The sequence below is a fragment of the Carlito syrichta genome, unplaced genomic scaffold, assembly GCF_000164805.1.
Source record: "Carlito syrichta isolate Samal-C Ts95f unplaced genomic scaffold, Tarsius_syrichta-2.0.1 Scaffold126431, whole genome shotgun sequence".
Lineage (NCBI taxonomy): Eukaryota > Metazoa > Chordata > Mammalia > Primates > Tarsiidae > Carlito > Carlito syrichta.
Window position 1 is genome coordinate 11,708 of NW_007070527.1, and position 11,469 is coordinate 23,176.

General features: G+C 43.2%; 1 protein-coding gene across 1 annotated transcript in view; it reads left to right on the plus strand.

The window, feature by feature from the left end:
- The first annotated feature begins 1,756 nt into the window (after nt 1-1,756).
- Nucleotides 1,757-11,469, plus strand: part of NUP188 (nucleoporin 188) — a 48,689-nt gene continuing 38,976 nt past the window's right edge. The window contains exons 1-5 of the mRNA XM_008048612.2: nt 1,757-1,807; nt 4,299-4,372; nt 8,130-8,214; nt 8,842-8,922; nt 10,395-10,439. The gene's annotated coding sequence lies outside the window, so the exon portion shown is untranslated. The remainder of the gene's footprint in view (nt 1,808-4,298; nt 4,373-8,129; nt 8,215-8,841; nt 8,923-10,394; nt 10,440-11,469) is intronic.

The following is an 11,469-nucleotide window of genomic DNA, read 5'->3' on the forward strand; positions in this document are numbered from 1 at the left end:
GGTCTCGAACCTGCGGGCTCAGGCAGTCCACTCACCTCAGCCTCCCAAAGGTGTGGGATTACAGGCTGAGCCACCGAGCCCGACTGTATGGCTAATTTTTAAAATGTGTTATTTATTTATTTGTTTGTTTATTTTTGTAGTGACAAGGTCTCAAGGTCTCCCTATGTTGCGTAGGCTGATCTCAGGCAGTCCTCTTGCCTCAGCCTCCCAAAGTGCTGTGATTACACCCAGCCTTGAAAATTTTTTAATGGCTACATTATGAAGTTTAATCATAGATTTAAAAAAAAAACCCAACAAGGTGTTTTGTAAAATTCCACAGACATAGGCGAGGGAAAGAATTGGAGTAAGCACATGGTGGTGAGTATATTTGAAGACTCACTGGGGGCATGGACTATATCTAATATGTGTTCTTAATCTTCTATTTCGTTCTTCATGTGGCATCCAGTAGGAACCCATTAATTAATGAACATAGTACCATTCGTAATGACTGATAGATTTTACTTCATTGAAAAAGTGATTGTATTTTGCCTGTAGGAAGTTTTCTGGAGGTGTCAGGGGCACTGAGTTATACATAGTTTTTTTCTAGATTCTTTCTTATTAGTCACCACATTGTAATGAGAAGGAAGTAGAAATTTTAAGTTGAGGCATCTTAGTATAGACTATGTTCATTAATTACTCTTTCATTAATTCTAAGATAACACATTTTTCATACTTTTAATACCTCTGTGATTAGGATGTGTTTTATTATCGATGACTTGTCTCAGTTTATTGGCAATATTGGTTTCTTCGTAGAACATAAATAATGATGTGTCTTACAATGAATGGCATGTACAATGTGTTGAAATAAGGCAGCTATCTTCAATTTTTTTTCAACACACTACCTGTTAGGTTTAGTCTAAAATTTTATATTTGGCCAGGCTCGGTGACTCCGCCTGTAATCCCAGCATTTTGTGAGGCCAAGGTGAGTGGATTGCCTGAACCTGTGGGTTTGAGACTAGCCCAAGCAACTTGGTGAGAACTCGTCTCTACAATAAATTAAAAAAAAAATTAGCCAGGCGTGATAGTACTCGCCTATAGTTTTGGTTACTTCGAAGGCCGAGGCTGAAGGAACGCCAGAGCCCAGCAGGTCAACACTGTGATGGCTGTGAGTGTGCCGCTGCACTCCAGCCTGGGTGACAAGTGAGACTCCAACTCTAAAATATAATAAATAAATAAATAATGAAATCTTATATTTTGACTTCTTATTTTTTATTTTGAATCTTAAGATTATAAAAAGAATATAATGTGATTACTTCATAAAGTTTTAACTAATTGTTTTGTAAGCAAAACAATTTCCTGAAGTATTTTGCTTTTAGAGAATAGACAAAAATAACTATGAGGCAGCTTACTCAAGTTTGTATGATCTAAAAGAGGAAAATGGGCCAGGTGCAATGGCTCACACCTATAATCCCAGCACTTTGGGAGGCCATGACAGGTGGATTCTGTGAGCCCAAGAATTCGAGACCAGCCTGGACAATATAGCAAGACCTCCTCTCTACAAAAAATAAAAACATAGCTAAGCGTGGTGACACCTGCCTATGGTCTGAGCTACTCGAGAGGCTGAGGAGGGTGGACGCCCTGAACCCAGGAGATCGAGGCCATGGTGAACTGTGATCGTGCCACTGCACTCCAGTCTGGGTAACACAGTGAGACCCCAACTCATAAGTAAATAAACAAATGGCAAAATGACCTCTGTTCTCTCTTGTTTTGCAGGAGCAGTAGAGAATTGTGGACAATTCTGCTTGGAAGGTCAGCTCTGAGAGAGCTGGTAAGTGGGTGGTGTTCTTGAGTGGGTTCCCTGGGTTCTTTGTGTAGCTTCTGTTACAAAAAAACTGTCTTCTGGTTGGTGTAGAAAGTAACAGTTATTTTATTCCTAAAACTTCATAAACATTATGCATATCTTCTCTCTGCTGAAATGAGACTGTGTCTTAAAGCCTAGCTGCTGAAATTTTTGAAATCTGTCTTTCTTTATACCTCATTAGTTCATTCCTCCTATGGAAGATGCCAGTGCTGATTGATTGGCTGCTGGAAGTAGGGGAGCAGCTACCATTCTGCTATCTCATCTGAAGAAAGATTCTCAGACCTTTTCTCTGTCTCATACTTAATCTTTCCTTCCTCTTCTGTTTAGCTACCTCCTGTAGGTCGTAGGGGCTGTGGTTTCTAGGAGATTTCTAAGTATATAATTAATGAAGGATAGTTGTCCATATTGATCCTTGGATTTTTTTATTTTTTTATTTTTTTTTTATTTTTTGAGTTGGAGTCTCACTCTGTCGCCCAGACTGGAATGCAGTGGCCGCTCCCGGCCACTGCAACCTCGACCTGCTGGGCTCCAGTGATTCTTCCACTTCAGCCTTCCAAGTAGCTGGAACTACAGGCGTGTGCTACCATGCCCGGCTAATTTTTTTTTATTTATTGTAGAGATGAAGTCTCGCCAAGTTGCCCGGGTGGGTCTCGAACCTGCAGGCTCAGGCAATCCACTCATCTCAGCCTCCCAAAGCGCGGGATTATAGGATGAGCCACCGAGCCAGCTACATTTAAAAAAAAAAAAAATCAGGGTATTACTCTGTTGCCCAGGCTGGAGTGCAGTGGCACCATCACATGGTTCACTGCAGCTTCGACCTCCTGGGCTCAGGTGATCTTTTGGCCTCAGCCTCCCAAGTAGCTGGGACTACAGGCGCACACTACTGTGCCTGGCTAATTTTTTCATTTTTTGTAGAGAAGAGGTCTTCCTATGTTGCCCAGCTGGTTTTGAACTCCTAGTCTCAAGCAATCCTCCTGCCTTGGTCTACCAAAGTACTGGAATTACAGGCATGAGCCACCATGCCCCGCTGATCCTTGGATGTTCTGACTCTGTGAGAATAAAGTATTAAGATGACATTCAGTTATTATTGTTGTTAATATTACTAGCCGGGTGTGGTAGCGCATGCCTGTAGTTCCAGCTACTTGGAAGACTGAGGTAGAAGGATTGTCTGAGCCCAGCAGGTTGAGGCTGCAGTGGCCGGGAGTGTGCCCTCCAACCAGGGTGACAGAGTGAGACTCCTACTCAAAAAAAAAAAGATTATAATGAACAGCTGGGCGTGGTAGCTCACGCCTATAATCCCAGGACTTTGGGAGTCCTGAGTGGATTGCCTGAGCCCACGGGTTCGAGACCCTCCTGGGCAACTTGGCGAGCCCTCATCTCTACAATAAATAAAAAAAAATCAGCCGGACGTGGTAGTGCACGCCTTCCAGCTACTTGGAAGGCTGAGGCAGAAGGATCACTGGAGTCCAGCAGGTTGAGGCTGCGGTGGCTGGGAGCGGCCACTGCACTCCAGTCTGGGCGACAGAGTGAGACTCCAACTCAAAAAAAAAAAAAAATTAGCCAGACATGATAGCGCATGCCTGTAATTCCAGCTACTTGAAAGGCTGAGGCAGAAGGATCGCCTGAGCTCAACAGGTCAAGGCTACAGTGACCATGAGCGTGCCACTGCACTCCAGGCTAGGCGAGAGTGAGACTCTGACTCAAAAGGAAAAAAACTATAATGAATATACATGAATGTTGCCTTTTTAGGAACCTTAACACTTTTTGATATGCCTTCATCTGATAATCACACTTCTAAGACTATATCTTAATAGACATCCTGAAAAACTTTTTCACACAAAACTTCACCACAGCATCATTTATATTATTAAATAATTATAGTCAGCCTAAGTGTGTCTAATATTAGAGGGCTAGCAAATAAATCATGATTGTACTTGATAAAATATCATGCCACCACTAGAAAGTATACTTGTCAAGATTTTCATAATCAGGCTGTCTTTACGTTATAATGTTAAGCAAAGAAAAGAATTCTGCATTCAAAATGACTTCAACTCTGGGGAAGAATGCATATTAAGAACACCCAAGCCGGGCTCGGTGGCTCAGCCTGTAATCACACACCTTGGGAGGCCGAGGTGAGTGAATTGCCCGAGCCCGCGGGTTCGAGACCTGCCTGGGCAACTTGGCGAGATCTCATCTCTACAACAGATCAAAAAATGAGCCAGACGTGGTAGCGTGCGCCTGTAGTTCCAGCTACTTGGAAGCCTGAGTGGAAGGATCGCCAGAGCCCAGCAGGTTGAGGCTGCAGTGGCCGGGAGCGGCCACTGTACTCCAGTCTGGGTAACAGAGTGAGACTCCAACTCAAAAAAAAAAAAAGAACACCCAAAGGAATATGTAATCCCAGTGCAATCCTGGAGCCTGATTAAAACTGCATTTGTATAATTGCCTTGTTCTTTTCCAGAATCAGATTGAGGCAGAACTGAACAAAAACTGGCAGCGGTTATTAGAGGGCCTTTCTTACTACAAACCTCCCAGGTATGGCTATTGTCTGTGTCTGGTCAGAGTAATTCCTCTGAGGAAGCTGGCATCGACGGAACTATCCTCATATATGCTTTCATGATATTGTTGACTTAGGTGTATTAGCGAGAATCTAGTCTGGTTACCAGTGTCTGTTGAAAGAAAGAGAAATTCCTTTCAGAGATACAGTATTGTTGAATGTGATTATATAACACCATGTGTGGGGATGAGGAGTTATTAAATATTCAATTGGCCAGGTGCGGTGGCTCAAGCCTGTAATCCCAAGCACTTTGTGAGGCCAAGGTGAGAGGATTGCCTGAGCTCAGGGGTTTGAGACCAGCCTGGGCAACTTGGTGAAACCTCGTCTCTACAATAAATCAAAAAATTAGTCGGGTGTGGTGACGCGTACCTGTAGTTTCAGCAACTTGGAAGACTGAGGTGGAAGGATTGCCTGAGCCCAGCAGGTCGAGGCTGCAGTGGCTGGGAGTGTACCACTGCACTCCAGCCCAGGCAACAGAGTGAGACTCCATCTCAAAACAAAATAAAAATAAAAAAATAAATATTCGGTCACTATTTCTAATATTTATGTAGGTCCTGTCGTGTTTGTGTGAGCACTAACTGCTGGAGATAACAGTGAATGATGATCCCAGCAGCTGACATTTGTGTAGTGTTTACCGTATACCAATTATTTTTCTAAGCACTTATCAGAAGTTATTTAATCCTTATAACAGCCCTTCATGATAGTTACTATTTTTATTCTTTGGGTGAATATGTAGATTTTTTTTACTGGGCAGTGAAAAATAACAAATAATAAAATACGAAGTTAAACAAGAAGCTTGTAGGACTGGACATATCTATCATAATTTCTAGTCCAGATCTCATTCTGTTATACAATATAGTCCCAAGAGAATTAACGTAATTGTCTTAGGTTAGTGGCGAATTTTTGTTGTTCATCTATTAACCCTTCCCCCATAATTACTTTGAGTAACTCTTAGACATCTTGTCATTTTTTTCTGTAAATACTTTACTATGTATCTGAAGTATATGGACTTTAAAAAGAAGATAAATACTATCACATTTAGGTACTCTTATTATCATTGTTTCCATTTTACAGATGGGGAAACTGAGACACAATGAGGTTAAATAACTTGTCCAGGGTCACACAGCTAGTAAGTGGTAGAACCAAGATTCAAACCCAGCAGTCTTTCTCCAGTGTCTGTGTCCTTAGTCATCATTCTGTGTTGCTTCTTTCAGAAACTTACTGTTTGCCTTTATACTATCCTTTATGTTGTGGATTTTCTGTGAAATGTGAGAGACTCTATATTTTAAAACATCCAACAACAATATCATGGGTCACAGAATGGACGTTTGTGGTATTTATTTATTTATTTATTTATTTTTTGAGTTGGAGTCTCACTCGGTTGCCCAGACTGGAGTGCAGTGGCCACTCCGGCCGCCGCAGCCTCGACCTGCTGGGCTCCGGCGATCCTTCCGCCTCAGCCTTCCGGATAGCCAGAATTACAGGCGCGCGCTATCACGCCCGGCCAATTTTTTGATTTATTGTAGAGATGAGGTTTCGCCTGCCCAGGCAGGTCTCGAACCCGCGGGCTCAGGCAGTCCACTCACTTCAGCCTCCCAAAGGCACGGGATTACAGGCTGAGCCACCGAGCCCGGCTTCGTTTGTGGTATTTAAAGAGGAAAATTCCCTTTGCAGTAGCATGGGATTTGAAGTCTGACAGATGTTAAAAAACAACTAAATTCCATTCTTACTAGAATTTAGCCATTTTTTCTTTAATGCCCTCTTTCTGTTCCAGGATCCAATCCAGGAGACCACATTGCATTTAGTTGTCATGTCGCTAGTCTCCTTTTAGCTATGACAATGTTATATTCTTTCCTTGATTTTCATGACCTTAGACAGTTTTGAGGAGGACTGGTCAGGTATCTTGCAGAATGCCCACAATTTGTATTTTTCTTATGTTTTTCTCATATACAGGGATTGTGGGCTTTGGGGAAGAATACACAGGGATAAGATACCATTCTTTCACTTCATATCAGATGGTACGTGCTATCCATGTGAAATCACTGGTGATATTAAACCTTGGTCACTTGGTAAAGGTAGCATTTGCCAAGTTTCTCCTCTGTACAGTTACTTTTTTCCCTTTCCCTACTCTGTTCCTTGTAAGAAGAGTACTAACTATAGCCCACTCTCAGTATGGGTGGTAGTGGAATAAACTCTACCTGTTGAAGGAGGTGGGTAGCATCTCCATATATTCAGAATTCTTCCATAAGGAGGATTATCCCCTTCTCCCTTGTTTATTCATTCATTCATTCATTTGCATCAATATGGAGTTAAATATATCTTATATTTTGTTCATACCTGTTCAGGCTTTGGCCCCTGGGGACTTTTTTCAGGTTGGCTTCTGTGTATTATTGACCTGTCTTCTTTCTTTTATTTTTTAAACTCTTCCTTTCTGGCCCTACCAGATGCTTCAAACTTGTTTTATATTTTTCCCTGCCTGGCTCTAGAATCAGCCAATTCTCTAAGGAGTGCTGGTACTTTTCATTAGAGAAAGGTATTAGAAACCAAGATCTGGGCAGGGCACGGAGGCTTAAGCCTGTAATCCTAGCACTTTGGGAGGCCGAGGTGTGGGGATTGCCTGAGCTGACAGGTTCCAGAACAGCCTGGGCAATTAGGTGAGACCTCGCCTCCTCAATAAATCAAAAATTAGCTGGGCATTGCAGCACGTACCTGCAGTTCCGGCCACTTGGAAGGCTGAGGCAGAAGGATCACTGGAATCTAGCGAGTTGACGCTGGGGTCACTGTGAATGTGCCATTGCACTCCACCCTGGGCGATAGAGTGAGACTCCGACTCAAAAAAAAAAAAAAAGGTAAGCCGGGCTCGGTGGCTCATCCTGTAATCTCCCGCCTTTGGGAGGCTGAGGTGAGTGGATTGCCTGAGCCCACGGGTTCGAGACCCGCCTGGGCAACTTGGCGAGACCTCATCTCTACAATAAATCAAAAAATTACCCGGGCGTGGTAGCGCGGCGCCTGTAGTTCCAGCTACTCGGAAGGCTGAGGCGGAAGGATCGCCAGAGCCCAGCAGGTCGAGGCTGTGGTGGCCGGGAGCGGCCACTGCACTCCAGTCTGGGCGACAGAGTGAGACTCCAACTCAAAAAAAAAGATAGTAACACTTGCCTTTCAGGGTTGTTGTTAGGATTAAAAACAACTAATGTGAATTAATGTAGCTACCAATAGTATTGTTTATAACTATGGCCTAGGTTGGGCTCGCTGGCTCAACCTGTAATCCAGCACTTTGGGAGGCCGAGGGGAGTGGATTGCCTGAACCCGCGGGTTCGAGACCCACCTGGGCAACTTGGTGAGACTTCATCTCTACAATAAATTAAAAATTAGCTAGACGTGGTAGCATGCGCCTGTAGTTACGGCTACTTGGAAGGCTGAGGCGGAGGGATCATTGGAGCCCAGCAGGTCGAGGCTGCGGTGACCGGGAGCGTGCCACTGCACTCCAGTCTGGGCGACAGAGTGAGACTCCAACTCAAAAAAACCCCAAAAAACTATAGCTTAACTACTATTTTTTTATTAGTTAGGCATAACCAGTTCTGTGTTACAAAGTCTGTAGTGATGAACTTGTATGTGTGTGTGTAGGTACCTAAAGGGCAGAAAAAAGTCTTTAGTAAAAATATCTTTAAATATCTTTATTTTAAACTTATAGTAGATTATTGAGAATGAGGAAATTATTTACTGTTCTTTTCATAGTCCAAGTTCAGCTGAAAAAGTGAAAGCGAATAAAGATGTTGCTTCACCACTAAAGGAACTGGGTTTAAGAATCAGTAAGTTTTTGGTGAGTAAAAATTAGTATTGGCTCAATTTATTACTTGAACTGTGGATGTGCATGGCTTTATTGTTAGTGGTTGTGAAAATGTGGTTTGTTTTAGTTTTGAGCGTTGAATTGAATTTGTGGTGTTTCAGTTGTAACCCAAGTTACAACTCTTTTCCCTAAAAGTCATAAATCAAAGTTGCCTGACCCATTTACTACTTACAGAGTTTTCTTCAGCAGACATGTGATGGTCTGTAAGTTGACTCAGTTTGTATTTAGATATATGGCTGATTCCTTTTAATTTTGGAGGCTCAGATCCTGCCTATTGCTTTATTAATGTGCTTGGTGAATAGGCACAGTTATTTCTGGCATGGAAATTTAATTGTCATGCAAACTGCACATTAGTGATTGACTCTTATGCTGTTAGGGTAAAATTGTTATATTCTGTGAAATCTTATTGTTATTTTTTAATTGCCTTAAAATATTGTATTATAATATTATAATTGAAATATTGTAGAAATCGTTGAGAAGAATTTTTATTTAATTAAGTCCTGTGTTAATTCTAGAGGACAAGTCTTTAGAATGATTGTATTCTTTGTGTGGTTTGTAAGCTGAGGTGACTGCTTCTCATGTAAAACCTTTGTATTTCAGGGTCTTGATGAAGAACAGAGTGTGCAGTTATTCCAGTGTTACCTTCAAGAAGACTACAGGGGTACTCGGGACTCAATAAAGGTTTGTGGTTATGTCCAGCTCCTTTCTGAGGCTTTATCCTTTTTTCTTTTAGATAATTTAGGATTTGGGCCTCAATTCTTTCGATTGAAGTAGGTGGTCAGATACAGTCATTCTCAGAAAAGACTTTCTAAAGGTTTAAAAAAGGAACATAAGCCAGGTGAGGTGACTTGTACCTATAACCGTAGCTACTTGGGAAGCTGAGGCAGGAGGACTGCTTGAGCCCAGGAGCTCAAGGCTACAGTGAGGTATGATCATGCTTCTGCATTCCAGTGTGGGCAACAGAGCAAGACCCTGTCGCTTAAAATAAATGAATGATTTTTTTTTTGAGTTGGATTCTCACTCTGTCACCCAGGCTGGAGTGCAGTGGCACGTTCACGGTCACCCCAGTGTCAACCAGCTGGGCTCTGGCGATCTTTCTGCCTCAGCTTTCCAAGTAACCAGAACTACAGGCACATGCTACCATGCCCAGGTAATTTTTTTTTTTTTTTTGCGTTGCAGTCTCACTCTGTTACCCAGACTGAGTGCAGTGGCCGCTCCCGGCCACTGCAGCCTTGACCTTATGGGCTCCAGTGATCCTTCTGCCTCAGCTTTTCAAGTAGCCGGAACTACAGGCGCGCGCTACCACGCCTGGCTCATTTTTTGATTTATTGTAGAGATGAGGTCTCGCCAAGTTGCCCAGGTGGGTCTCGAACCCGGGGGGGCTCAGGCAATCCACTCACCTCAACCTCCCAAAGCGCGGGATTATAGGCTGAGTCACCGAGCCCGGCTAATTTTTTTTTGTTTATTGTAGAGACGAGGTCTCACCAAGTTGCCTGGGCTGGTCTTGAAGCCGTGGGCTCAGACAGTTCACTCGCCTCAGCTTCCCAAAGTGCTAGGTTTACAGGCTGAGCCACTGAGCCCAGCCAATTTTTTTTTTTAAAGAGAACATACACTTAAGTAGAGGTGTGTCCTCATACTTAGAGGGGTGGAGGGGTCAACGATTGACATGTTAATCTTCTTATTCGTGACCCGCCTGGGAAACTTGGCGAGACCTCATCTCTACAATAAATCAAAAAATTAGCCGGGCATGGTAGTGCGCACCTGTAGTTCCAGCTATGTGGAGGCTGAGGCGAAAGGATCACCTGAGCCCAGCAGGTCGGGGCTGCGGAGGCCGTGAGCGTGCCACTGAACTCCAACCTGAGTGACAGAGTGAGACTTCAACTCAAAAAAAAAAAAAAAATCACCTTAGACTGTCAGAGCTGAAAAGATTGGGGAGAATGTCCAGCTTCATTTTACATATGAGGAAACTGAGGCTAGTGGAGGCATTTGAGCACAGGTTTTTGTGCACTTAGGTAAAAAAATAAGGTGAAAGATGTTTACAGTTACCAAAGTGCAATTATGATGTTGAATGTGAGATGGAAATGTGTATCTTTTTCTTTGTTAGTTGAGTTTTGCCTATCTAATAGCTTCTTGACTGCTCTGTTTTTCTTCAGACGGTGCTACAAGATGAGAGGCAGAGCCAGGCCTTAATCCTGAAGGTCAGTAGTTGCCACCATTTCTATTCTTTGATGTAAAATTGAGTGACTTTGCTTTCCTGAGCATTGTTGACTTTTGACTCTTCTATTTGATAAACATTGGGGTCTTTTTTTTTTTGAGTTGGTGTCTCACTCTGTCACCCAGATTGGAGTGCAGTGGCTGCTCCCGGCCACCACAGCCTCAACCTACTGGGCTCCGGCAATCCTTCCGCCTCAGCCTTCCAAGTAGCTGGAACTACAGGCACGCGCTACCACGCCCAGCTCATTTTGATTTGTTGTAGAGATGAGGTCTCGCCAAGTTGCCCAGGCGGGTCTCGAACCCATGAACTCAGGCGATCCACTCACCTCAGCCTCCCAAAGGCACGGGATTATAGGCTGAGCCACCGAGCCTGGCTAACATTGAGGTCTTAATGAAGGAACTTATTAACTCACTTGTGAAACAAGAGTCTTTTAGTCCCTGGACCCAGCTGAGAAGTTCTCCCAAGGAGATTCTTCAGCTACTGGTGGAAAACTAGTTCATGAGTGTTTTTTTTCTCTAAGTTGAAATCCAGCAGGATTAATTTGTATTTCTTTATTCTCCAGCGCCCTTCCAACAAACTTCTCATGTGGGATCTTGTTTTAAAATGGAATTTGTGACTTCTGAAGAAGTTTCTTATTTTCATATTTAGTGAGAATTAAGTATACTACTCATAAGCAGTTAGGACCTATATCAGTGATATTTTTATATATTTTTGTGTATGTTTGGCCTGTCAGTTTATAGCATTGTATGCTACTGGAATGCTCTAAGAAATTGTGCTAGAAAACATTTTTGGGCTGAACTCGGTGGCTTAAGCCTGTAATCCCAAGCACTTTGGGAGTATTGCCTGAGCTCAGGGGTTCAAGACCAGCTTGTGCAACCTGGTGAGACCTTGTCTCCACAATAAATCAAAAAACTAGCCCAGTGTGATGGCACGCACCTATAGTTCCAGCTACGTGGAAGACTGAGGCGGAAGGATCACCTGAGCCCAGCAGGTCGAGGCTGCGGTGGCCGTGA